Raw genomic sequence first — 25,724 nt, forward strand, 5'->3', positions numbered from 1 at the left:
CGGGGGCGGGGCCTGCTCTTAAAGGGGCCGCGTCCCGCATTGCCTCCTCCGACACCCGAGGCCGGGGCGCGCAGGTCAGCGGTCTCATCCTAGGGTTTCCCACACTCCCCGCGCCTTGATGGCTGATCGAAGCTGGTCCTGGGGTGTGAGCCCTTGCGGGGATTTTCGGTTAGAGGAGTGACGCAAAGGACTTTTTATGAAAAGAAAGAAATGGTAGTCATGAACCAGTAAGGTAAAAGGAGAAAACCGGTTTGGAAAAGGGACGCCCTCGCGACTTTGAAAACCACCTCTTTAGCCAGTTTGTAAATCCCTTAAGGAAACAGCACTGAAGAGAATTGGAATGCAATCACTTATGTCTTATGTCTTTTTCCTTCTGGAGTTGTCCTGCGGGGCGTGGGGGCAGGGGGTGAGTCTTTGTCACCGTGTACCCAGGTCAGATGGAGACAGGTAAAGGAAATGCTAATCTACCCTCGTAATCCGTTTTCAGTCTGTGATGCCCTTCACTATAAACATTTCTTGTGAGCCCTCTCCTACTAATCTTGTGCCTTGGTTTGCTCAGGAATAAATAACGTTTACCCACAGACTAGGAAAATCTGGAGTTGGGATGCTGTGTCATCATTTTCCCAGTTGGTAAATCTGTCTATTTTAATTCAGAAAGAATGTTAAACCCAAAAGTTCAGAGACCAAAAAGTTCAAGAAAGAGACCTTGTCCTCTTAAAGGGAATCACAGCCCTTGTTCTGTGAAAACCATAAGGACACCATCCCAAGTTCTTAGCACAAAAGGAACACTTGGTCTAAATATTTGGCAACTTTAAATAATGCTCCTATCAAGTACCTGTTTATCAGGATTAGGCATATTTATTCTTTGGCTTAGCTACTACAGTTACCAAAGTCTGTGTTACTAATTGTCTAAGAGGTTGGACTCCTGAAAACCTGGATAGTATATATCATCATCTTCACCTGACGGATGCAGAAACTCAAAGAGTTTTTCCATGAATATCCAGGTGAGTCAATAATTGTATTTTTTCTGTTATTATCATTAACCTGTCCAAACTCCTCCAGTCCTGTCTTGACTTCCTTTTCCATAGGGAGAAAATTTTAATAGAGGCCTCCGTTAGGATGCCACATCAAAAATGCGAAGTAGAAAGAAAGGTCATATGTATAATAACCTTTTATTTTTTTCCCAAGTTGCTGAGCCAGGCCTCAAATTTGCAATCCTCCTGTCTAGGCCTCCCAAGTAGCTGGGTTTACAAGCATGCATCACTGCAGCCAGTCACATATATTAACTTTTGATAGTGCATGTGTTCTGTATGTTGCACCATGTTGGTTCATTAATCCTTAAGGGATTACTGTAGCCCAGTGACTTTGATTAGGGAACTGCCTGAGAGACAGTGGAAGAGGGCCAGAGGAGTTTGGTGCCAGAGATGATCTGTGATTATCTTTGGGAAAAAGAAATATGTAAAGTGAATGAGATTAAGATGTAGACTCTCTCCAATTAATTTGGGGCCCAAATTTTGCCAATGCCACCTCTTACCTTAACATTAGGAAGTAAACTCATTATTTTTCATGATACAGAGTTATGGTTCCTGAGCAATCTTTTTTAAAATCTATAAAATCTTTAAGTCTCTTCTTTCTCCTTAGCGCTCTTGTCAAGCAACACTAAACCAGCATGCTGTATTGTTGCCTGTATGTTCTATGAAATCTCTCCCTCCAGTCCTGGAATATTTCCCACCATTTTTCTAGCTAATTCCTACTCATTAATCAGATTATTTCTTCTGAAAAATCTATCCTTACTAGGCTTGGTGGCACACTCCTGTAATCCCAGTGACTAGAGAGGCTGAGACAGGAGGATCACGAGTTCAAGGCCAGCCTCAGCAACTTAATGAGATCTTGTCTCAAAATAAAAAATAAAAAGGGCTGGAGATGTGGCTAAGTGATGAAGCACCCCTGGGTTGGATCCCAGGCCTCCATATAAAAATATATATTCCTGGGCTGGGGATGTGGCTCAAGCGGTAGCGCGCTCGCCTGGCATGCGTGCGGCCCGGGTTCGATCCTCAGCAGCACCATGTACAAAGATGTTGTGTCTGCCAAAAAATAAAAAATAAAATATTAAAAAATTCTCTCTCTCTCTCACTCTCTCTCACTCTTTCTTAAAAAAAAAAAAAAAAAAAAAATATATATATATATATATATATATATATATATATATATATATATATATTCCTCATCACCTATTTTGAGATTAGGTACATTACCATACCATCCTGAGTTCTGCTTCCTTAGCTTAACAAACATGCTTAATTTCTTCTTTAGTTTCCATTCTCCATAAAAGATAACTCTCGTGGGTATCCTGTTCACAGCTGTATCTTATATCACTATGCAGGTAGGTAGATACTAAATAAATATTTGTTGAAGAATGAATGAATGTGCTAAAAGAAAACATGAATTAGAGACTTGTGCATCGCCAAGGGAAAAGAATGCCAAAACTTCTCAGGCTGCAGATATGTATCCCTGTGGTATGACTGCCAGGCATAGTATAAAGACCCAAGCTAGCATGTCTTTCCTAGCACAAATTTCCTAAATGGTAAAATAATTTAAAACATTCCTATGTCAACCTGAATCCAGAGAGAGGTATTGATACTGAGCTCAAATTTGTATAATCGTAAAGATAAAGTTGAAGACTCAAAAATTGCAAACTCTGTAGAAAGCTGCTAGTAGCTATACCTTGAGATCTCCTAGAGGTACATCTTTCTTCTGTGTTTGCAGCATGACTATAGGTGGTGCAGTGTATGGTAATGACACATAGGGAAGGCCTGGGAATCGACAGAAGCTATACAGTCTCCCTAGTTCCCTTTCACTTCAAAGATGGGGACATATTGATATTCTCACAGAGAACATGAGGATCATCAATGGACCTCATTTTTTTCAGGGATCAACAGAGGTTATGGTGATTCAACGGCTCCAGTAACCCAGATATCTTATCAGCTCCCACAGACCTTCTTAGTAGGCTTCTCATATTAAATACTTCCCAGTGAGAGTAACTGTGTTTGCGTTTTTGCTGTCCACCTTCTTTTGCTGCAAGAAAGACTAATTGGGAACCTGTGATATGCTACACCCTGTCCTGGATGCTAGGAAGATAGGGGTAAACAGTCGAGTTCCTTCATGGAGCTTAAGTTCTCGTGGTGCAACATATAATTAATAAACAAACAACATAATTTTATTTTTCATTTTTTAATGCTAAAAAAGAGGATAAACCAGGGTAATTTTTTTTTAGAGAGAATTTTTTAATTTTTTTTTTTTTTTTTTTTTAGTTTTCAGAGGACATAACATCTTTGTCTGTATGTGGTGCTGAGGATCTAACCCGAGCCGCACGCATGCCAGGTGAGTGCACTACCGCTTGAGCCACATCCCCAGCCCAACCAGGGTAATTTTGATCAGATGGTAAAGGAAAGCTTCTCTAGGATGGTAATATATGAGCTAACACCTGTACAATGAAAAAGAGCTGGTTGTATGATTTAAAAATTTCAGGCAGAGACTGGGACACTGACTGATATAATAACTTATCCAATAGCTGTTCAGGGATAGAGCCAGAATCTCTTTGGTTAAAAAGCCCATTCTGTTTGTTCATATCACTTTTCTTCTCAAATGAGATGATATATGGGAAGAGATTTTACAAACTATAAAGTACTACTTGGCTGTAAGACATTGTCAGATAATAATAATAATAATAATGGCCACTAGAATTAAAAAGCAAAACAAACACAGCTGAATTTTTTATTTTCAGGCAAAGGAATATACAGTTGGCTGAGGCCAAAGAGTGTTTTTTCATTGTTAAGGAAAGTATCTCATAACTGTTATGCTTCTTAGTCAATTCATATACTGCCATGACAAAATACCTGAGACCGGGTAATTTATAAGGAACAGAAATTTATTTCTCACAGCTCTGGAAACTCACAGTTCTAGAGGGTGGCAGTTCAAGATCAGTATGCCAGCAGGTTCAATGTCTGGTGCTGATCCAGTCTCTCTGCTTCCAAGCTGGCACCTTGTTGCTACATCCTCTGGAGAGGAGGAGTGCTTGTCCTCACATGATGGAAGAGATGGAAAAGAGAAGCCTAGCTAGTACCCTCCAGCCCTTTTATAACAGTGCTCATCCCATTCATGAGGGAAGAGCCCTGATAGCCTAATTATCTCCTAAGATCACCAATTCTTAATACTATTGCATTGGGGAGAAAAAACAAATAATAATATGCTGGAATAAATCCAGAGCTGTGTACATGAATGGGTAAAATAGGACCCATAATTCATTAGTCAGGAAAGAAAAATTTTCAGACCTAAGGATCTTGTTGTAACTCACCAGGATCACTCAAAGTTCATGGCTTCTTTAACAGCTTTCGGTGGTTAGGACAGATGAAGTACAACACAGTATTCAATGTGCAATGGTCAGAGCAAACTCTGCTTTAAACGAAAAAAAAAATGGCCCTTAACAATAGTATTATTCAGTAGATGAAGCAACTAGTACCCATATGTTAGCTGTCTTGCCTAAGTCATTTATACACTGAGTTGTTTGTAGATCTGAGTCTGGAACCCAGGTCCTTAATTCTCCTTTTTTTTTTTTTTTTCCTAATGCACCTAATGGGAAATTTGGAGGTCTGTATCTGCATTATTTCTCTTTAAATCCTCTAAGGCTAACACATAGTAGATACTCAAGAAGTCTTTCCTGAATTGAATCTCTTAGTATCTCCCGAATTGCTTCTCACTTATTTTTAAATTTTTTTAAACAAATAAGGGGAGTTTGATTAGGGATCATCTGTAAATCCGAAGACTAGGCAGAATTAAAGGCATGCGGCTGTTGATCCAATTTTTTGGTCAGTAAATGATGAAAATCACAAGGGAGATTGAAAGAGTAAATTTGTTCCATTATAATTCCCACTGAGCATTTTTTACATACCAAGAACTTATACATATTAACTATCTCAACCCTCACAACAGCCTCACAAGTAAACCAAGTCTCTAGGAGGTTTGGATTCACTGAGTTCATGTGTACCCTCTCTTTTATAAAATTCTCAGTTGTATGCATTCCTAACATCACTCAGGATTCAAGGTTCAGAAAGCCAAGAAAGGAATCTGATATATTCCTAAAACTAACAGTTCTGCCTCAATCTTATTTCTGTACTCTCCCCATTCCTATACTGACTCATCAAACTTTGTTATTGTTGTCTGAAATCATTTCTTTAAGCATAACATTACCAAAAAAGGGCAAATGAAATACAAAGAATACCAATGTTTTGATTGAGGAGTAATGAGATATGCCTTGTATTATCTAGGACCCAGGAATTTCAGCCCTGCACCAATGGAGTCTTTGCCCAAGTCACAGGTGAAAATCAGCGTAGCTCCAGGTATGAAGCTAAGGTTTGTCTTCTCCCAGGAGGTGGCAGCAGCAGCAGGCTCAGCCTGCTGGAGAATCAGACAGAACTCATCTGTTTTTCTGTTGGCATCCAAACCTAAAAATGCCTGGTTCCAGAGACCATTTTATCCCTTCTTCGGTTTGCTGAGCTTGGTTGGAGACAGGACATAGGGAAGGAGCTGGCACAGATTCCTCTCTATAAGTACCTATTTTTTTTGGTAAATATTTTGATCTGGGCTATGACCTTGAAGCATGTGTGAAGGAGGGTCAGGAAGTCTCTGGTCAGAGAAAAAGAGCTTCAGAGAGAAACAAACAGTAATTGAAACACTTACATCTGTACTAGCGTACATCCAGAGGACACCAGCTTACGGTTTGGTGCCACATACAAAAAAATATAGACTCTGACCTCTTCCCAGCTACCAGCCAGCTGACCTTGTCATTGAATCTGTCGGAGCTGCAATATCCTTGTCCACCTAGGGGTTCCTGATGAGAATATTAGCATAGGAAATATGCTGGTTAAAAAAAGGAGAATTAAGGACCTGGGTTCCAGACTCAGATCTCCCAGTGTGGACCAGGAGATCCTAAAGCACCTGCTAATTCTTTTCTTTCCTTCTTCTTCTTCTTCTTTTTTTTTTTTTTTTTTTTTTTTTTTTTGGTATCAGTATTGAACCTAGGGGGCACTTAACCATTGAGCAACATCCCCACTCCCTTTTTATATTTTATTTAGAGACAGGGTCTCACTGAGGTGCTTAGGCCTTGCTAAATTCCTGAGACTGCCTCCTGCCCCAGCCTCCCCGGTTGCTGGGATTATAGGCATGCAGCAGCACCTGCTAATTCTTAATTTATAAGTTACTGCACCTTTATTTTCTGGATTAAGTGGGGCTGGGTCTTCACCCTTTCAGTATTTTTTAAATCTCAGACACAACAAAGCTTTGCTGGTTCCAAGTTAATTCCAGTTGAGCACAAACCCTAGTTTGGCAGATTCTGCCAGCTGCATAGGAGGTGGGCAGAAATCCCAGGAAACGTCTGGACACCACACAGCTATGGATGAACTGTCAGCTGCTAGGTGCTACTTTGCAAATTATCCCATCTAAATGAAGCTAACAAAATGATATTTCAAAAGAGCAATTAACACTGATTCCTAGTGTATTTGAAATTAAAAGGCCTTTGGGGAAGAGTGACATTGGCTCTAAAAAAAAAGAGTATCCCAGCCCTCTGGGTAGAAATGTTTAGTTTAAGGAGATTGTTTAGTCGGGACCTTTCTATGCTTTTCTTCCATCACCACAGCCAGAGGGTCAGCCTGGTCTTTGTGAAGAATAAGGTAAGACTAGTTCCTCTTTTTCCCCCCCTACTTCATCCTGTTTGCTCTGATTCATGTTGCTTGCTTCAAACTCCCATCTATTAATTCAATAAACACTTATTAGGCACCTCCCATTTGCCAGGTTCTGGGAATATACCTGGCTACTAAGGAGGTTAGGTGAATAGTCAGATACTAAAAAAAGTAATATATATTCAGAAGGGGATGGCAAAAAAAAAAAAAAAACCCATAATACTAGTGGTTGTAGAAGTAGCATTATCCTTGTAAGTACAGAGGCTGAATATAAGCTGAATGACAGCTATCTCTATGATATAGTAGAATCATCTAGAAATAATCCCATAGTCCTACCAGGTTTTTCCCCTGTGGGTTTGTAAAGGTAATCTTTTCTTTTCTTTCTTTCTTTTTTTTTTTCCAAATCCAAGGTGTCAGAATCCCTTCTGGATTAGGAGCTTTGGCTCCCAAAAGCCACTGTAAATGGAAACATGAATATATTACCTGGCATGAAAGGACCAGACTAACTGGGAAAGCTTCCTCCTCTACCTGTTCCCTGTAAGAATATTAGTACAGGTGATAGGCAGGTTAAATGTCTCAGTGTTACTAACCACAGGGAACTGTAGAGCGACAGAGATAAGAGAGCTCGGTGATGATAGCAGATTCCAAACAGCTCCACACTTGAATGGGGAACCTAGAAGGCAAATCAGGCAGCAAGGGGACACAGAGCTGCCCAGGTCAGCAAGAGATGAGCAAGAAGACTACAGCAAACAAGCAAAAGGGAAGCAAACCATGTCTCCTGATTCTTCCACATGCGAGATCACTCTGAGGTCAAATGAAATTTGCCATCAAAAATATACCAGATGCCCTCATGTTGTTGGAATCAAATCATTTCTCAAATGCAAATTTTTATAGAGGGCTTTTTTATCATGTTGATAATTTTGATTTATTTTCTACGTGTACATTTTCGAATAAGTTCTAAATGTCCCATTCTTCCCAGCTACACAACCAATTAATAGCAAGGCAGTTACTAAATACATAGCACAAAGTTTGAGAAGCTCTGACCTTTGGCTTAATTTTATCCAACTTAATATTTGGGTTACTGCATTCATAGGCCAAAAACTAGCCAGCATTATAATGGAATTCTCTGGAGAGCACATTCAATAGTGAAGCCCAGAAGTAACAGTTCTCACTCTTAGCCCAGCATTGGAATCAACTCCCACATCACACCCCAAACCAATTTCATATTAGAGGTAGGGCTTAGGCCTTGATGTATTATTTTGAACATCCTCTAAATACTTCCATGTACAGCCAAGGCTGAGAATCTTCCTGCCTTAGAATGAGCAGACAGGAAGCTGCTAGTTGCTTCTTCCATCAGGATTCTTCCATTATCAGTTTCTCCCAAGGAGCCAGCATCAGGAAACCAGGATGTCCAGCTTGGACATCACTTTCAAAGGTGTCCATGTCGACTTTTCCGCCTCATTCACCAGCTCTACAGTGACATAAAGGGTTGTGAACAGGAGTTCATCGTGTTTCAGAGAGAACAATCGCCATGCTCCAGGGATCCCACACGGTCTTCAAAGCAAACAAGTACTTAAAAAAAGAAATCCTCCAAGCGTCTCTGTCTTTTCCCTCTCCTCCTCTGTACCCATCTTTCTCCTCCCCCATCTCTTCCTACCCGGCTGTCTCCTTCACCTGCTCTGGAGGCTCATCACTGTCCTTCTGTGTCCTTCCTCTCACTCCTGGTTCATCCTCCACTGCTATCTGGGCCTCCCTGTTCTTTCTGTATCTGTCTCGGTTTCTTTTACTCTCTATTCTCTTCCCACAGCACACAACTTTCTTCTCTATTTTATCATCTTTCCCTTACAGCTCCTTAATTAACACAGAAAAAAAGGCCTTGGCAGATATTTATAATTATTAAGCTATTTTGTTAATTTTAAAAGCAGATAAGTACTGAAAATGTATTTCACTCATCAAAGAGATAAAAAATGCTCATAAAATACAAACCATAATGTGTATGTGTGTGTGTGTGTGTGTATTTTTTTTTTCCAGTACTGGGAATAGAACCCACAGCCTCACACAGGCTAGGCAAGCAATCTACCACTGAGCCACATTTCCAGCCCTATAATAATTATTTTAATAATTTCCTATATTGGCCCTAGGTTACTTTTTTCATGTAGTTCATTGACCCTCAATAGAAAAATGATTCTCTGTTCTCCAATAATTCTGACAGCAGCAGCTGACATCAATGTAGAAAGAGCAACAAGCTAAAAACAGTAGTTGAGTGCATACACCCTGAATTGCATATTCAGTTGCAAAATCATCATCATTATTATTGTAATTACAGAGGGGAGGCATTTCAATAATTGTTCAAAGTGTCTTCTTGAGGAAATAACTAAATCAGGGCCAGCTGTCACAAACCAATCTACAATAATGATCCCCGTATGTGCATCTTCAGTATTCATAGCAACGCTACAATAACAGATTTGTACATTCATCTAATGTCCCTAAACAACCGAAAAAATAGCAAACTATGATCAGATCTGATGTCTCACTTGGTAGTTGACCTATGTTTCTAAACAGTGTCCCTGAATAACCTTAGAGTCATAAATCGCCAAACAAAAATTGCATCATCAATTTAATTACAAACTAGGGTGGGTGGCCTAGCATCCACCTGCAACATGATGGCAGCAAACCTAGGTACACGGGAACAGTGGAAGGCAGGTAGGTAGATCAGCACACAACTAAAAATCTTCAGGAGAAACAGCCACCAAGACAGACATGTTTTATTGACTTGAAAATTATAAACAAACGGGAACTGTGAAGGCCTTGTTTTTAGTTTACTTGTGAAATCAGCCAAAAGTATTTGAGATTTTTCTCTTCCCAAGATACAGCTGTGAAATGACTAATAGGAATTAAGGGAGCCTGCACCAGGAACTGAATGTGCCACTTCACTGAGAACAAAAAAATGTTCCCCTGATAGAGGCTGTTCTCTCCGATGAATACCTTTAAGGAGGAGCAGTCAGGCATGGACGTTGTGTATTTGTGAAATACCTTTGCAAAAATTTCCCATAGCTCAGTATCTTTGAATCCTGGTTATATATTTAATTTTATGTTCCTAAAGAAACTCTAAAGAGAGGGAAAGAAAGAGAAGCGGAAAGAAAATGTCTATCACATTACTTTTCCTTGCTGGACCACTTTGGCTTTCCAAATAGGAGTCTTGCTGAAAGCTGGGCCTGAGCCACATAAGGGTCATGACCTAAAGGAGCTTGCTAACTGCACCGATGTGACCTTCCTAGGTTTGAAAGTCTGAAAATTATACTCCTAGTTGCAGTGGCTCCTATCATTTACATATTTGCATCTTCAGCTAAAAGCAAGTTAACCCCCACGCATCCTTATCTTGTTACTGTAATAAAAATGTTTCCTACGAACTTATCAGAAAGGGACACTGATTGACATTTTAAAAGTTGTTTATAAAGCACAATCTGTATATTTTTAACTGGAAAAGTAAGGCATGATCTTAATAAAAATAAACCAAAACTTCAAAAATGGTTTAAAATGGAAGGGGAAAAAATTTCCTTCCCACTTTTATCATAGGGTAAGCACTGATAACTATTTCTTGTCTATTTTTTCCATGGAAGGATATATAATATATACAGGATTTTATCACAAAGCATATTGTATAATATGTGCCCTGTACTTTATTCACTTGATAATGTATCAAAAATATTTCCATGTCAGCACATATAGATCTTTGAATCATTGGATATGCCATGAATTTATTTAACCATCACCCCAATCCATGAATATTTAATTTTTACACTTATACCATTATTATAAATATTGTTTCTATGAATATCTTTATATACATATCATTGGTAACTTGTATGACTTTGCAGGATAAATTCCTTTCTATGAAATTCTGGATTATAATGTAAGCATATTTAAAGTTGGGTTAGTTGTTCCCAAATTGTAACCCCAATGAAGTTGTTCCAATTCACATTTCCATCCACTGTGTATGTTCCACTATAACTTTGCTAAAATTAGATTTTATCAAACTTTAAACTTTTTCTCATAGAAAAAATTTTAGCATGCTGTCATGAATTGCATTTTTCTAAGCACTAATGAAAATGAGCATTTTTTCCGAGTAATTTTTGCCTTTCATGTTTTCTTTATGAAACATTTATTCATATTCTTTATCTGTTTTTCTGATTATTTTATCCTGGTAAGACTGTACGCTTTCTTTGTGTGATAAATAAATATGCACTTTTCTGTTGGGTTGAGATAATTTTTTCTATTGGGCCGTTCATCCTTGGCTCTGTTGACCGTGTTTTCTTGCTGCTGTTCTTGTCATCATTTTTGTTTTTACCAAATGAAAGTTTTAAGTGTTTCACACAGATGCATTTATCAGCATTTTCTTTTTTAGTTTCTGAGCTTTGCCTGTGTTTTAAATGTAAGCAGTCTTGATTTGGGTCTCTCTGCAGTTGTAGCTTGATTTGAATTCCACGACGTCACACGGTATAGATGAAGAAATTAGGTTTCCCTGTGGAAAGAGAAGACTCCTCCCATTGTCCCCAGGGAACTAGTTGGCCTCACAAAATCCGGTTAAGTTCCATGGAAGAGTACTTTCCCCTCTTTTTGTCTCTATTTTGTATATACAAGCGCGAGAACAGTCTTATCAGTGGAAGGAATAATCCGGCTATTTTGGCACCAAACAGACAGCCTGGATTTTGGTGCCAGAGTTGTCTGGGAAACGCACACAAAGCTGCCCAGCACCTAGACTTTGGGTTCTGTGGGATATTACACAAGGGGAGAAAGGAGGCCAAGGGGTTCCATGGGAAGCTGAGTTTATGTAAAGTTCCTCAGGCAGGGAGAAGCCCCCTGCCTCAGCCCCAGGCCCCCACACCTGGCTTGAGCTAGCTTATTGTTCAGGCAACACCAAATGAATGCTCAGATTAATTCAGAACAGACTGCTTCTTGCAACACATTAGATTAATAAGGAGTTAGGTAGTAGAAATGTGATGAGCTCTCTCCCCAACCCCAGCTTTTATTCTGAAAAATTCCAAACCCACAAAGGTTGAAAGAATGACTCACTAGATGCCCCTTTATCCTTCACCTCAATTCAGCAATTAACATTTTTCACCCTTGCCTTTTCTATTTCTATAATAGCCATTCTTATCTATGGAAGCATTTGAAAATACTTACAGTTGATAGTTCATTTTAAATAATGAACATATAATACATCTCCTAAAAATAAGGGAATCCTATATAACTATGATACCATTCTCAGGCCTGGGAAAGTTAATAATGATTCAACAATAATCTTTTAAGTTTGTATTTAAATGTCCTCAATTTCCCAAATGCCTTACATAGGCATTTTTTTCTTCGATCCAAGATCTTAACAAGGTCCATACATTGCATTTGATTCTGTCTCTCTAATTCAGTGTCCTGAGATGGCCATTTAGCAACATCTGGAGACATTTTTGTCATGATTAGGGGGGCTACTGGCATTGTATTAGTTTATTTTCTGATGCTATAAGAAAATACCTGAGAGTAGACGCTTTATAAAGAAAAGAGATTTGTTTGATCCACAATTTTGGAGGCTAGAAGTCCAAGATCATATAGACCTATGTGTTTGACCTCGGATGAGCGCCCCCACGCTGCCTGCATCTCAACATGGCGGAGAAAAAGGAATCCAATATACAGAAAAGACCAATCACCCTTGTGCCATTTTGCTTTATAGTAGCCTACACTTGCAAGAACTAACTGGGCTCTGGCAAGCATTACATTCATTAATCCCTTCCCAAGCCAGGGCCACTAATGAACTAATCAACTTTCATTAGGCCCCACCTCTTAAAGGTTCTACCACCTCTCAACATCACCAACCTTACAACACAGGCACCTTTGAGTAACAAGTCTCATCCAGCCCATAGCAGGTATTTAGTGGATAGAGACCACTGGTGCCTGCTAACTATCCTATGATCCACAGCCTCCCATAACAAAGCAGTACCTGTCCAAAATGTCAATTAATGCCAAGATTAGAAAACTATGTTCTAGTGTTATGACTGGGATACAAGGTGTCCCCCCAAATTTCCTGTGTTAGTGCAAGAATATTGAGAGGTGAAATGATCAGCTCACGAGGTCTGTAACCTGATCCTAGTTTAAATAGACTGACTCAGTGGTCACTATAGGCAGGTGGGGAGTGGCTGGAGGAGGTGGGTCCCTGGGGGGCGTACCCTGGAAGGGTGCATCTGCACTTCAGCCCCTTCACCTCTCGGCTTCCTTCCTGCCTTGAGTTGAGCCACTTTCCTCTACCATGCCTTGCCATGAGGTTCTGCTTCACCTCAGTCCCAGAATGAGTTACAAAGTCAGCCATCCATGGACTGAAGCTCTGAAACCATGAGCCAAAATAAACTTTTCCTCCTCTAAGTTGTCCTTGTCGGGTATGTTGGTTACAGCAACGAAAAGCTGACCAACACATCTAGTTGATCTAAAACCAGCTCGCAATTTTGTTGTTGTTTTTCATGACTCTAATCCTTCTATACCATCAAAGCCAGTTGTTTTGTAGATTGTCCCACATGGTAATTTTTTCTGATTATTTCCTCAGGAATAGTTTCCATTTAACTAATAGCAAGAATATTAAATAGATGACTATACCAGTTGGTTACTACTGCGTAATGAGCTACCTTCTGGGAGGCCAGGAGATGAGAAAGGGGGAGCATTTATTGAGACCTATGCTTAGACCAGGCACTCTGGTCACTTCAACAGCATTATGTTGGCAAAAGCAAGTAACAAAGCCAACCCAGAGTGGAATCGTAGAAAAATACACTCTACTTCCTGTTGCAATCCATTTATCACAGTGATACTGAGTCCTCTTATTGCACCATACCAGCATGTATACAGTGTTGTGTTGTCCCACTCTTAGTGATGTTAAAAGTTTGATCCTGGTTAAGTGGTCATGACTAATGTCTTCCATGGAAATCCTTATCTTTTCCATCATGTGGGGTGATACTTGGGTGCATGGTGTCAGTCCTTTTCCCCATTGTCTTGGCTTCCTGGGCCCATAGTAGCAAAGTACTCACAAATTGAGTAGCTAAAAACTATAAAAATGTATTGTCTGAAGGCTGGAAGTAGGGGGGAAAGTGTGTTCCCTTTGGAATCTGTAGGGGCAAAGTCTTCCTTGCCTTTCCCAGCATTTAGTAGCCCAAGACGTTGTGTGGCTTGCAGCCTCAGCACAGCAGTTCAGCCTGCATCCTCTCGTGTGCCTGTATTTTCATATGGCCACTTACCCTAAGTAAGGATACCAGTCATTTTGAACCTGCCCTACTCCCTATGGCCTCCTCTTGACTAATTACATCTGCATCAACTCTGTTTCCTAGTAAAAGCATATTATGGGGATTAGGATATCAAAATTGGGGGTGGGGGAGGAGATAATTCAACCTGTAATGCCCATCACCTTCACTCAGTGGTTTTACTATCCACTGCTGGTCCCTGCTTGCATTAGTTATCACCTTGCAGATTGCACAACTGTGTTTTTTTTTTTTTTTAAAGTTTCATTGTCTCTTCAACTTTTATTAGCTGGCATTTTTCCAAAGAGAAGAAGGTTTGTTTTTCCTATTTCTCATCTTTCTCTCCTCCTTTCTTCTCTCCTTCATTTTTAGAATCATTTATGTTCATGACTTTTTGCTTTGTATACAATCATTTTTTTTTCAATGCCAGAGATTGAATCCAGGACTTCATGCATGCTGGGCAAGCCCTCTGCCACTGAGCTACTTCCCCAGCCCTGCAACCATTCTTTTTATACAGCCATACAAACAACATTTTCATGATCAAATTGTCTCAAAACTTGACTAGTGAGAGTCCCTAAGGTCAACTCTTAGTAAAAGAAAGAACAAATAAGTTGTTAAATTTTTTCAATATTTAAAAATTAAAACAGAAATGTTGAATGTGATCGCTCCAACTCACCCACTTCTACAGGACCCATTTCTGTCATCCAGCTAAGACAGGCTCTTGTTTTCCTCCCGGAAGTTATGTGATTGTTCCCCAAGCTGATAGGTCACATTGTCATTCCTAATGTATAGCCATAATCAAAGTTGTCATTTATTGTTCTGCTTTACATGTATTTATTTGTAACTGTCACAGCAACTCTGTGCATAAGTAGTGTTTCTACATATTACAGATGAGAAATCTGAGACTTTTTAAAAATATTTTTTAGTTGTAGATGTACCTATATTTTTTATTACTTATATGTGATACTGAGGATGGAACCCAGTGTCTCACACATGCTAGGCAAGCACTCTACCCTGAGCCACAACCCCAGCCCAGAAATCTGAGACTTAAAGTGAGATACTGGAAAGAGCATGGATTTTGGTAACTGACAGTTTGAATCCTGACTCTGTCATTTACTGGATGTGTGATTTGGGCCTCTGCAGCCTTGGTTTGTTTATCTTGCTATTGTGATGATGACATTTGCCTCATAGGTTGAGCCTAGCAGCTTACCTGACAGAGAGTAGGTGCTGTTAGTTTGCTGTTAGTTCTCTGTTATGTAGCCTGATGAGAGGCTATGACTTCTCGGTCCACCAGCAACTAATCAGGAGTTCATCTATCTCATTAATTCTGAAGGTGCTCATTAGGAATGAAAGGTAGTTTGACCTAAGTTTCAGCTAAAGTTTGCCTTTAAGTATCTTTCAAGAAACAAACAACAACAACAACAACAAAACAGTTCATTAATCATTTTCTTAAGATTGTAGAAAGGTGGGGCTGGGATTTAGCTCAGTGGCAAAAGTGCTTGCCTTGCATGTGCAAAGCCCTGAGTTTCCCCAGTTTAAAAAAAAAAAAAAAAAACTATAGGAAGAATATCATGTCTATTCAACATAAGGGAACAACTTTGAGGAAGATCTTTAGCATGTTACACGCACATTAAGAAGCTCATATGGGGCTGGGGTTGTGGCTCAGTGGTAGAGCACTTGCCTAGTATGTGTGAGGCACTGGGTTCAATTCTCAGCACCACAAGTAAACATCAGCATCTAAAAAAAAATTTTTTTTAAAGAAGCTTATTTATAGCCAGGCACGGTGGCACACACCTATAATCCCAGCAGCTCCAGAGGCTGAGGCAGGAGGATTACAAGTTCAAAACCAGCCTCAGCAAAAACAAGGCACTAAGCAACTCAATGAGACGCTGTCTCTAAGTAAAATGCAAAATAGGGCTGGGAATGTGGCTCAATGGTTGAGTGCCCCTGAGTTTCATCCCAGGTCGGCCCCCTCAAAAAAAGAAGCTCATTTATAAAATCACAGTCTTCAAAATAAACTCCAACTTTTGTCCACGTGGAAACAGTGGGTTTCATTTGTCCCACAAATAACGATGGAATACATTCTAAGAAATGGGAGGTTAGGCAATTTTGTCATTGAGTGAACATTACAAAGTGTTCTTACGCATTTAGAGCTCACTGTGATGTCACTCGGTGGTAGAATTTTATGACACAACATCATATATGCAGTCCACTTTTAGACAAAATGTCATTAGGTGGCCCATGACTGTAATATTGAGCACCTACTGTGTTCCAGGCACCTGGGATACATCAGAGAATAAAACAAACATCCCTGCCTGCTAGTTGGAGGAGATAGGTGAAAAATAAACAGATTTGCAAATTAAATAGAGTGCTAAAAATAGGCAACTGCAAATGAGGAAAATAAACAAAGCAGGGAATGTACAGAGAATTGCAATTCTAAATAGGATTGACATCATTTAAAAAGTGATATGTGAGCAGAGACTTGAAAGAAGTGAGGCAATTGGTCATGTAGCCATCTGGAAGAACAATAAACACAAAGGCCATTGGGCAGGAGTGTGCTTGGCCTGCTGGAGGCACAGCAAGGAGGCCAGTGTGCCTGGAATGCAGTGGAGGAGGGGAAGTACTTTGTTTATCTAACAAACACTTCAAATAGCCTGTACTAAGGGCACTATTTTAAGCACTTAAAAAATAGTAGGGAGGCCTCCCAAAACCTATAGGATATGAACACTGATTTTCTCTTTTCCAGATGAGGAAACTAAGGCACAGGAAGGTTAAATAACTGCCCCCAAATCATACAGCTATTTTGTGATATAGCTAGGCTTGGAACTGAGTGGTCTGTTTCCAGTGACAGATGCCTTTAAGCACCAGAGGATGCTGTGTTTCTTCTTAGTAGTAAGAGGTGAGGTCTGAGAGGTGAGGATTAGATCCCATAGGTCACTGAGGACTATTGGGTAAAGATTTGGTGTTTAGGGCTAGGATGGGGTTCAGTGTCAGAGTGCGGTGTGGGTGGGAGAGGTCCTGGGTGGGAAGGGAGGATATGGCATTTACCCTTAATGGTATGGGTCTTAGAAGAGGGAAATGCATTTTTGTTGTCTTTTCAGAAATTTTCAAAGTATTTACATATTTTAGGTATATATTACTCTTGGCATTTAATATGTTTCTAATAGATTCTAAAAGGTTTTAATTTATGGGAACAAAGAAAATATGATCTGTACCCTATCAATTACCATACATAAGGTAATCTCCTATTTTTTTAAATATTTATTTTTTAGTTGTAGTTGGACACAATACCTTTATTTTATTTTATTTTTATGTGGTATTGAGGAGCGAACCCAGGGCCTTGCACTTGTGAGGCAAGTGCTCTACCACTGAGCCGCAACCACAGCCCCATAATCTCCTATTTTTGAAGTCTCTCTAGAACCTCTATTACATGATTCTAATGACAATCATGTACTCAGTGATGCTTTCTTGGGGGCACCAAAGCAAAGTATTTTTGTTTCATTTAAGATTTTTTAAATAACTTTTATTTATATACTTTTATGTGGTGCTGAGGCTCTAACCCAGTACCTCACATGTGCTAGGCAAGCGCTCCACCACTGATTTATAACCCCAGCCCTCAAAGCACAGTTTTGTCTACAAACTTTTTTTTCCTACTGGGAAGGGGAAAAAAGTATAAGAACAAATGGACCATTTAAGATATGTCCTATCTATATGCCAAAGGTGATGGGTTAATGTTGCTACCTTCTTAGGGAATAATGTGTCAGTACCCTGGTTAGGCCACCAGCCCCTCTGAGGCTCCATGACCTTGAATGTGGAGTGATCCTGATGCAAATGCCATTGAGAATAATTAAAGGACTCAGGCTCCAGCAATTCGCCCCATTTAAGGAACATTTAGGATTAGCACAGTAGCGTCCTTATGGAGAAGAGAAGGTTGGGGAAGATTACAGAGTCATCTAAGAATCATATTAATGAGCATCATAGTCACAATTTATTTAGCATTTTCTGTATTCCTGAACATGAGTTACCTAGTATCAGCCTCAGTCATGTTATGGGCAAGGAAATGGTGGTTTAGAAACATTAATTGGTCAAAGTATACATCGTGTGACTCAAGCATAGCTCTGCTGGTCTCCAAAGCCCATGTTCCCACTCATCAGCTGTGCTGTCTAGGAATACAATCCTCTGTGGCATATGAATGATTCCTCTGGAACCCTCAAAAACACGATTTTTCTAGAGTGGTTCCATCGTTCTAGAGTGAATTTTCATAACTTCAAGTGATTCTAGAGTGAATTTCCATAACGGCAAGTTTCCACCTTCGCCTTCTTCTCTCAGTTTATCAGCTACATCCTGGAGGCCTCATCAGATGCTCTCACCACCATCTCACAAATCCTGAGTTGCTTATTCTGTCTCAGTCACTGCTGCAGCTGACTTGCTCTGTTTGGGCCCACAGAGTCCTGCTACCAAATCTGCCACTCTTCTGCCTGGCCTTCTCCCCCAGCTGCGCTCACCAGCATGTTGGTTTCTCACTCTTCCCTCAACCGAGATTAAAAGCCACACCACAGAGCACTGGGTATGGCTTGCTGTGAGACTAACAGTGAGAACAGGGGCCAGGACCCAAAGTATGAGGAAAGTCCTTCCTATTGGGGGTGAACTTGGACCACTGGGAAGTAGATGAGAAGGCATCAAGAAGATGGTTCCTTGTCCTTTCTCCTCTGAGTACTTACCTGAGGCATGGTGTGGCCATGCCACTCGTCTGGCAGTATTGTATATGGTGACACAGATGTTCCTACTGCCTTCTGCCGATGACCCAAGCATCATAAAGCCGCTTCCCATCTTCTTCTGTCTCTCTTCCCTTTTTCTCTCCCTCTTACTGCCTGGGATTGCATCTCCTAAATAAAACATTACATTAATTCTTGGTTTGAGTTCTATTTTTTCTAGAAAACATGAGCTAAAATATTCAGGTTCAGTTTCTCCCAATGCAACCATCACTTCCTACATCTTCTTGGCTCAAAGCCAAAGCTCCTAAGAATATGTTCCAAGGGGCTGGGGCTGTAACTCAGTGGTAAAGTGCTTGCCTAGCATGTGTGAGGCACTGGGTTCAATCCTCAGCGCCCCATAGAAATAAAAAAATAAAAGAATGTGCTTCAAAAGACAGGAATACCTGAAGGTAATATTGTCCATATTATGAGGGGAATTTAAATATTTCATCTCAAAACAATAAAAAAAAAAGTGCAACTTGTTTGGAAGAAAAATAATTAAAAGAGTCCTTGGCACTAAAAAGATACCAAGCTCCCAAATCCCCAAATCTTTTCATTTCTTGAGTGTTTTGAACTAGCTTTCCTCTTCCTTTCCAGGCCTGTCCTGGTTTGGGTCCCCATGATTCTCACTTAGACTATTATAATTGCTTCCTAATTTGTCTTTCTGCCTTCACATTCTCCACTCCTGATTTAACCTGAATACCTCTGCCACCGTCAGGTAAATAGTCTTAGAACTGATTTTATCTTGTTCCCACATGTTCTAAAACCTTTAGTAACCTCTCACTGCCCATAGAATAATGCCTAAAGTGCCCTCTAAGACTAACCTCAGATGACAACAGCAAAAGCCAGGCACTCAGGACCTTCCATGCGCTTTTGCGACCTACATCTGCAGCTATCAAACCAGCTATTGTATTCCTCTATTTGATTTATGCCACCAGCTAACCTAGGAAGCTTACTTTTCCCTAAATATGTGTTTTCTTTTTCTGCTATTGATGTGGACAACAAATACACCTGTGGATCTTGATAACCCACTCCTCTCCCCTACAAGTGTCACAATGCCTGTCCCACCCATAATCCCTTCTAGGGGTTTCTAATTGGACACTGAATTGTGTATCATCTTCTTCTGCCATCCCAAACAAAGCCTCGCAGGCCAGGAGGGGGCACCTGTCTGGGCATCAAGTCCATGCTGATGAGATGGTTTGTTTAGAAAGCTCTGCCCCGTAGCCTGCACCTGATGGTGAACAGTCAAGCCAGTCGGATCCTTTCAGGGAGTAGAATATGAAATCCACTGGAGGGAGTCAGCTGTTAGCAGGGGCAGAAGCTAGAAGATGCAGGGAGGGAAGGAAGAAAGCTGAAGTCAGGTGGCAGCAGACACCAAGAGGCAGTAGAAGCTGTGAGACAGAGAAAAGAATAGCAAGTACCAAGAACAACAGCAGCCACAGCAGAGTCGCAGCAACAGCAGATAATCACAGTCCAGCAAGAGATATTTACTGTCAAAGAGCCCACAGGATGGCCCAGTTGCTACGGCTGTACTGTGTGCTGACCACCTTCCAGTGCCCACTAGTCATCACTTGAATTTAGATGGATGAAACCTGAGTATCTCTGTTCTGAAAATTAATTTTTGCCTCTCGGAATCTCTATCAGATCAGATCATGGCAGGAAACATGAAGGCACAATTGGCTGAAAAAAAAATTGATGAAGACATATTTACAGAGACTAGGCATATTAAGAGGATATTCAGGCTCCCAAGGACTAGCAACGGTAGGAGCCCAGGGCTGAGAGAAAAGGGAAGGAAATTGTTTGATCAAAGTTGGGAAAGAGCTGGAATTCTGGAACAGCTACTGCCAAAACCATTGTGCTAAAGCAGTGAGAAAAAGAAATGTCTTGACTTCTTTTTCCTCCTACCCTCTGCTACTTGAAGACACCTCCCACTGGCAAACCCAACAGTAAACCAGAAGGCAATGGAAACCAGGTGACATGGCATGTGGGCCCAGAGCAGGGCAGCTTAATCTCTAGAACCTAAGGATATGATCTTATATGATGAAAATGTAATTAAGTTTGGGATCTTCAGAAAAGAAGAGAAGAAGCAGATCCTATATCACTGGGGTAGGCCCTACCTGCAATCACACACATCCTTAAAAGAGAAGCAGAGGGGGGATTGGGGTTGTGGCTCAGCAGCAGAACGCTCGCCTAGCAGGTGCGAGGTGCTGGGTTTGATCCTCAGCACCACATAAAAATTAATAAAAAAATAAAGGTATTGTGTCAAATTACTACTAAAAACAAGAGAGAGAGAGAGAGAGAGAGAGAGAGAGAGAGAGAGAAGCAGAAGGAATTTAAGAGAGGAGAGAAGGAGAACATGTGACCACACCGAGTGAAGTGGCCACAAGCCAAGGGAAACCTAGGGCCAACAGCAACTGGAAAAAGCAAGGAACAGATTCTTCCCTGGAGCCTTCAGGAGCCACCGGCTCTGCCAAAACCTTGATATCAGACGTCTGACCTCCAGAACTGTAAGACAATAAAATACACCCGGTTTAAAGTAATTTGTTATGGTGATCACAGGAAACCAACCCAGGGCCAAATGTACAATGGCCAGCCAAAAATTTATTCATTTCAATGACTCAGTGACATATATTCTTGATCACATTAGCCGGACATTCTTGTTCCTACCTTTTCTATTCCCTTTGGTACTTGTCTTGGAACCACTCATACGGTCCAGATTATACGTTCCCAACAACAGTTAATTTTGCATACAAATAGCTTTTCATCCCAGTAAGATTGTGACATTCTCCTTTACAACAAGAACGCTGTCTCACCAGGTTCTCTTTGGAGCCCATAAAACTCTTCACACAGTACTTTGAACAGAGTGGACATGCCATAATTGGTAAATGAAAAAGAAAGCTTCCATTTGTCTATCTGTAAATGGAAAATAACAATTTCCACTGACTCGGCTTTCAGAGATAATGATGGTAGTGTTTCCTGGAAACAGTTTCTGTACCTGTAACAGAATGATACATCGAAACAACCATTCCTGCTGGAGCAATTCCTTAGGGAAAAAAATGACACTTAGTTTTCGAGAGTCTCTCTAGTCCATGCAGAGCTGGAACTGCCTGCAGTTCAGCCCAAGAAGGAGCAGGCAGGGGATAATTAAGAAAATAGAAGAGCCAAAGATCCGTGTTTATTCAGGAACTTTGATTCATTCAATAAATAGTTATCAAAGAACTATCACCTATGTTTATCAAATATAGTCATAGAAGCCAAGGAGGCACACATACAGAATAAAGCATGATCCCAAGTCGGTAATTGTCACACAATATGGATGAATGTTTTTTTTATAAAGGCAAATGCTATGGGACCAGAAAGAAGGCAGTGATTAACCCCAGCAATGGGAGTTTCACTCCCCAAAAAGTGACACTCGAGCTAGTTTTTTAGGACTTCATCAAGCAGAGGCGAAGTCAAGAGCATTCCAGGACCAAGAGAAATAACTTTGCCTGAGCAGCTGCCAAGCCAACCACACCCTGTTCAGTCCCATTGTATCCACAGAGGCCTATTTTTATGCATTATCCTCCTAGCTACTTTTTAAGAGAAGAGAATGCCAACTACCCTGTTTCGCATCCAGGTATTTTATATATCAGAGAAAGGAGACTATCTGGAGGGAAAGTAGAGGTCGACTCCTGGCAAGTCCAAATAGCTATCCAAGAGTGCATTTAAATGGAAACATACCTTTCCTGCGTGTCCACCTCATTTCTGAAAACTGAATTAGGCTGTCCTGGGAGAAAATGTGGTAGCAGGGCATTTAGAGCCCTGGGGAAAGTAGGCAAGGACTGAGAACAGCCCCTGTCCCACTGCCGGCCATCAGTAGGCCCTTCTTTGAGATAAACACTCCTTGAAAGGGAGTCATGTCCAGGCCCCTTTTCCTCCCCTAGGCTGACCTTCAGATCCCTCCGTGGGGAGCAGCTCTGTCCCCGGCACCGCCCAGCTTCTCTCCCAGGCCAGCCCTGCCAGGCCTCTGAGACCGGAGCTTGTGAGTGGGAGGAAAACCTCTTGGGAAATCAGCCAGGAGAGAGGAAAAGCCTGGCCAGACTCCACTAAGGGGCACAGGGTTCCCTACCCTCACCGTGTGGCTGCCACTGGAAGATGGGGACGCTGGGGAGTCAGAATCCCGGCCCCAGCGTCCCCATCTCTGGTGCCTGTTTTCTCAGGAAGCCTCTACCTTCCAGCCCCTGCCAGGAAGCCAGCGGCATTTTCGTGAAGCAGTAATAACAAGGACAGAGCGTTCCGCCTGCTGGAGCCTGCTGGCTGGTCACTCTTTCCACTGCCTTTTGTTTTCATGCATCATTCCCCTCACTTGCTTCTCAGATTCCTCGGGGCTTTGAAAAAAGCCACAAATGCTCCACACAGTGACACCACCCAGCAGGCTGGCAGACAGCGCTGACATGCGTCCTGCCCTAAGCGATCGCACATACGCAAGCCCTGACCACGGACGCCCACCCGTGTGCCTAGTCAGAGGCAGGTCCGCTTCCAGAAAGGGCCCACCTCCCATCGGCCTCGCTGGCAGAGGCAGGACTGTAGATTAAGTACCACCCCGTGGACCGATAAATCACGTTGCTGTTGTATTAAAGTGCATCTGCAGCAGGCACCCTGGCGCACGCCAGTAATCCCGTTACTCGGGAGGCTGAGGTAGGAGGATCACAAGTTCAAGGGTAGCCTGAGGGGCTAGGGATGTGGCTCAAGCGGTAGCGCGCTTGCCTGGCGTGCGTGCGGCCGGGTTCGATCCTCAGCACCACGTACAAACAAAGATGTTGTGTCTGCCAATAACTAAAAAATAAATATTAAAATTCTCTCTCTCTCTCTCTTAAAAAAAAAAAAGAAAAAGGGTAGCCTGAGTAACCTAGTGAGACCCCGCCTCAAAATAAAGGGCTGGAGATAAATAGCTCAGAGGTAGAGCACTTGCCTAGCATGCATGAGGACCTGGCTTTAATCCCCGGTAGGGCAAAAATAAATAAATTGATTAATTAAATGAATCCATCTGCAAGGTAGGTTAGGCAGTAGTACTTTTCCACCCTTCTTTCCTTAAAGCTCTAAATGCAACCAACGAAGTACCAGAGTTTCTGTGGGCCTATTGACCTATTAGATTGTATACACACATACATGGAGCAGAGAGGCTCTCAATAATGTGTTTTAGAATTTATTTTATTTGGAAATAAAAGCTCATTCTATGCAATCAGCCATCCTCATAAACAATAATCCTTTGAAAGTGTAGCCAGTTTCAAACCACCATCCAGTGCTACCCTATTAGAATCTACTAAAGTAGGACCCAGGTATGTGTACTGGTTCTTAACTCAGCAGTATTGGTTAGAATGTGGGGCAGGAGAAATTATCATATATCTCTGGTAAACGTGAAGATTGGCTCTGCTACTACAGAGAGTAACCTGGAAAGCAATCCAGTAAAGCTGAGAATATGCATATCCTATTTGCTAGCAATTTTCTTTCTAGATATATTCCCTAGAAGAATTCTCACTTATGTGTCCAAGGAGACATACAAGGACAGGAATTGCATCATGGTTTGAAATAGCAAAAAACTAGACGTAGCAATTATCCACTTATAAGAAAATAGAGTCTAAAATATTTATACATATGGGTGGGGTGGCTCATGCCTATAATCACAGCAATTCAGGAGGTTGAGGCTAGAAGATCTCAAGTTTGAGGCCAGGCCTCAACAACTTTAGCAAAACCATATCTCAAAATTTAAAAACAAATAAAAAGGACCTCAGTACAAAAAACAAATAAAAAATAAGTAAACAAACATACACACATAGTGGGATGATACAATATAGTACTTCGTAGTATAATATTACTATGTTATAAAGAATGGGTTGGCTCTGTAAGTATTACATGGATCAATCTCAAAATGGTGTTGAAGAAACATGCTGCAGAAAAATACATATACTCTTTGTATACATTTAAACTCTCAAATTTTATATATTGTGTATGTAAAATATAAGCACATGCGTGGACAAGATTCCTACCATCTTTAAAAGAGATTGGTTATCTCTGGGGAGAGATGAGATGGAAGGGCCTTCTCTTGCAACTAAAATGTTTCCTTTATTTAAAAATATTAAGAAAATATGGTAAACCGATATTATTTATTAAATCCAGATAATGGATACATGACTCTGAGGATCATGGACATGCATTGCAGAAGGATCTCTTGAAGTTCCTTGGATTCTCAATTTTGGAAAATAAGTTTGTTCTGTGTAATCAGCCATCCTCATAAACACAAAGGACACTAGTGAGCCCTTCGAATTGTGTGTGCTGGTTAAGATGTCTTTGGTTAGTGGAGGAGCTGTTGTATAGGTCCACTTACAATCTCTTACCCAGGTCCCTTGTGGTCTCCTAGATGTGTGAGTATCCTAAACAGTCACACATCTAGGAGACCACAAGGGAAGTACATAAGAATTGCTAAACGAATGCTACAGATAGAGTTCTAGCAAAGTTCAGGGGGATGAGAGACAATTCAAGGCTGGAGAGGAATATAGTAGGAAGTATTTGAGCTGGGTTTGAAAGGCCCACTATGGCCCTATTTCCCTTCCTTCTTCCTCCCTTTCCTCCTTTAATTTTCTTGCTTCTTTTTCTCCCTGGCTTCTGCCCAACTTCTTTGAAAACATTAGTAGGCACAACCATGGTTCATTATCATTTCTCAAACCTGGCTGGTCATCAGAATCTCTTGGCAAGCCTTTTAAAAATAGATTCCAGAACCTCACCTCAGAACTACTGTATCATATTCCTCAGATGGTGTGGGCATGGACAACTGCATTAAAAATTTTATCTGATTTTCACTTTGGAAGTTTCTGGATATAATTATAATAATTATCTCCACATGTGGGTCAATGCCTATCTTAATCCCATTGTTATGTACTTCCCTGTACCTTGCTAAAACAGGCTATTGTTTATTTAAGAGGCTTACGTCT

At 40.9% G+C, this 25,724-nt stretch overlaps 1 protein-coding gene and 2 long non-coding RNA genes across 4 annotated transcripts in view; 1 reads left to right on the forward strand and 2 right to left on the reverse strand.

Moving 5' to 3' along the window:
* Window positions 1-25,724, reverse strand: part of Mkln1 (muskelin 1) — a 327,824-nt gene that overhangs the window by 165,501 nt on the left and 136,599 nt on the right. The window lies entirely within an intron of this gene.
* On the forward strand, window positions 71-8,740 carry LOC139705711 (uncharacterized). Of its 2 annotated transcripts, XR_011707524.1 has the most exons (4): window positions 71-1,004; window positions 3,312-3,381; window positions 5,325-5,396; window positions 7,145-8,740. It is a non-coding gene; the product is annotated as an uncharacterized lncRNA (long non-coding RNA). The 2 variants fall into 2 exon arrangements; XR_011707523.1 differs by lacking the exon at window positions 7,145-8,740 and having other exon boundaries at window positions 5,325-6,038.
* Window positions 3,761-22,595, reverse strand: LOC139705710 (uncharacterized). Its single transcript, XR_011707522.1, has 3 exons — window positions 22,477-22,595; window positions 18,724-18,888; window positions 3,761-4,452 (listed from the first exon to the last, which is right to left on the reverse strand). It is a non-coding gene; the product is annotated as an uncharacterized lncRNA (long non-coding RNA).

Source organism: Marmota flaviventris, chromosome 1, assembly GCF_047511675.1.
Source record: "Marmota flaviventris isolate mMarFla1 chromosome 1, mMarFla1.hap1, whole genome shotgun sequence".
In the NCBI taxonomy this organism is placed as follows: Eukaryota; Metazoa; Chordata; class Mammalia; order Rodentia; family Sciuridae; genus Marmota; species Marmota flaviventris.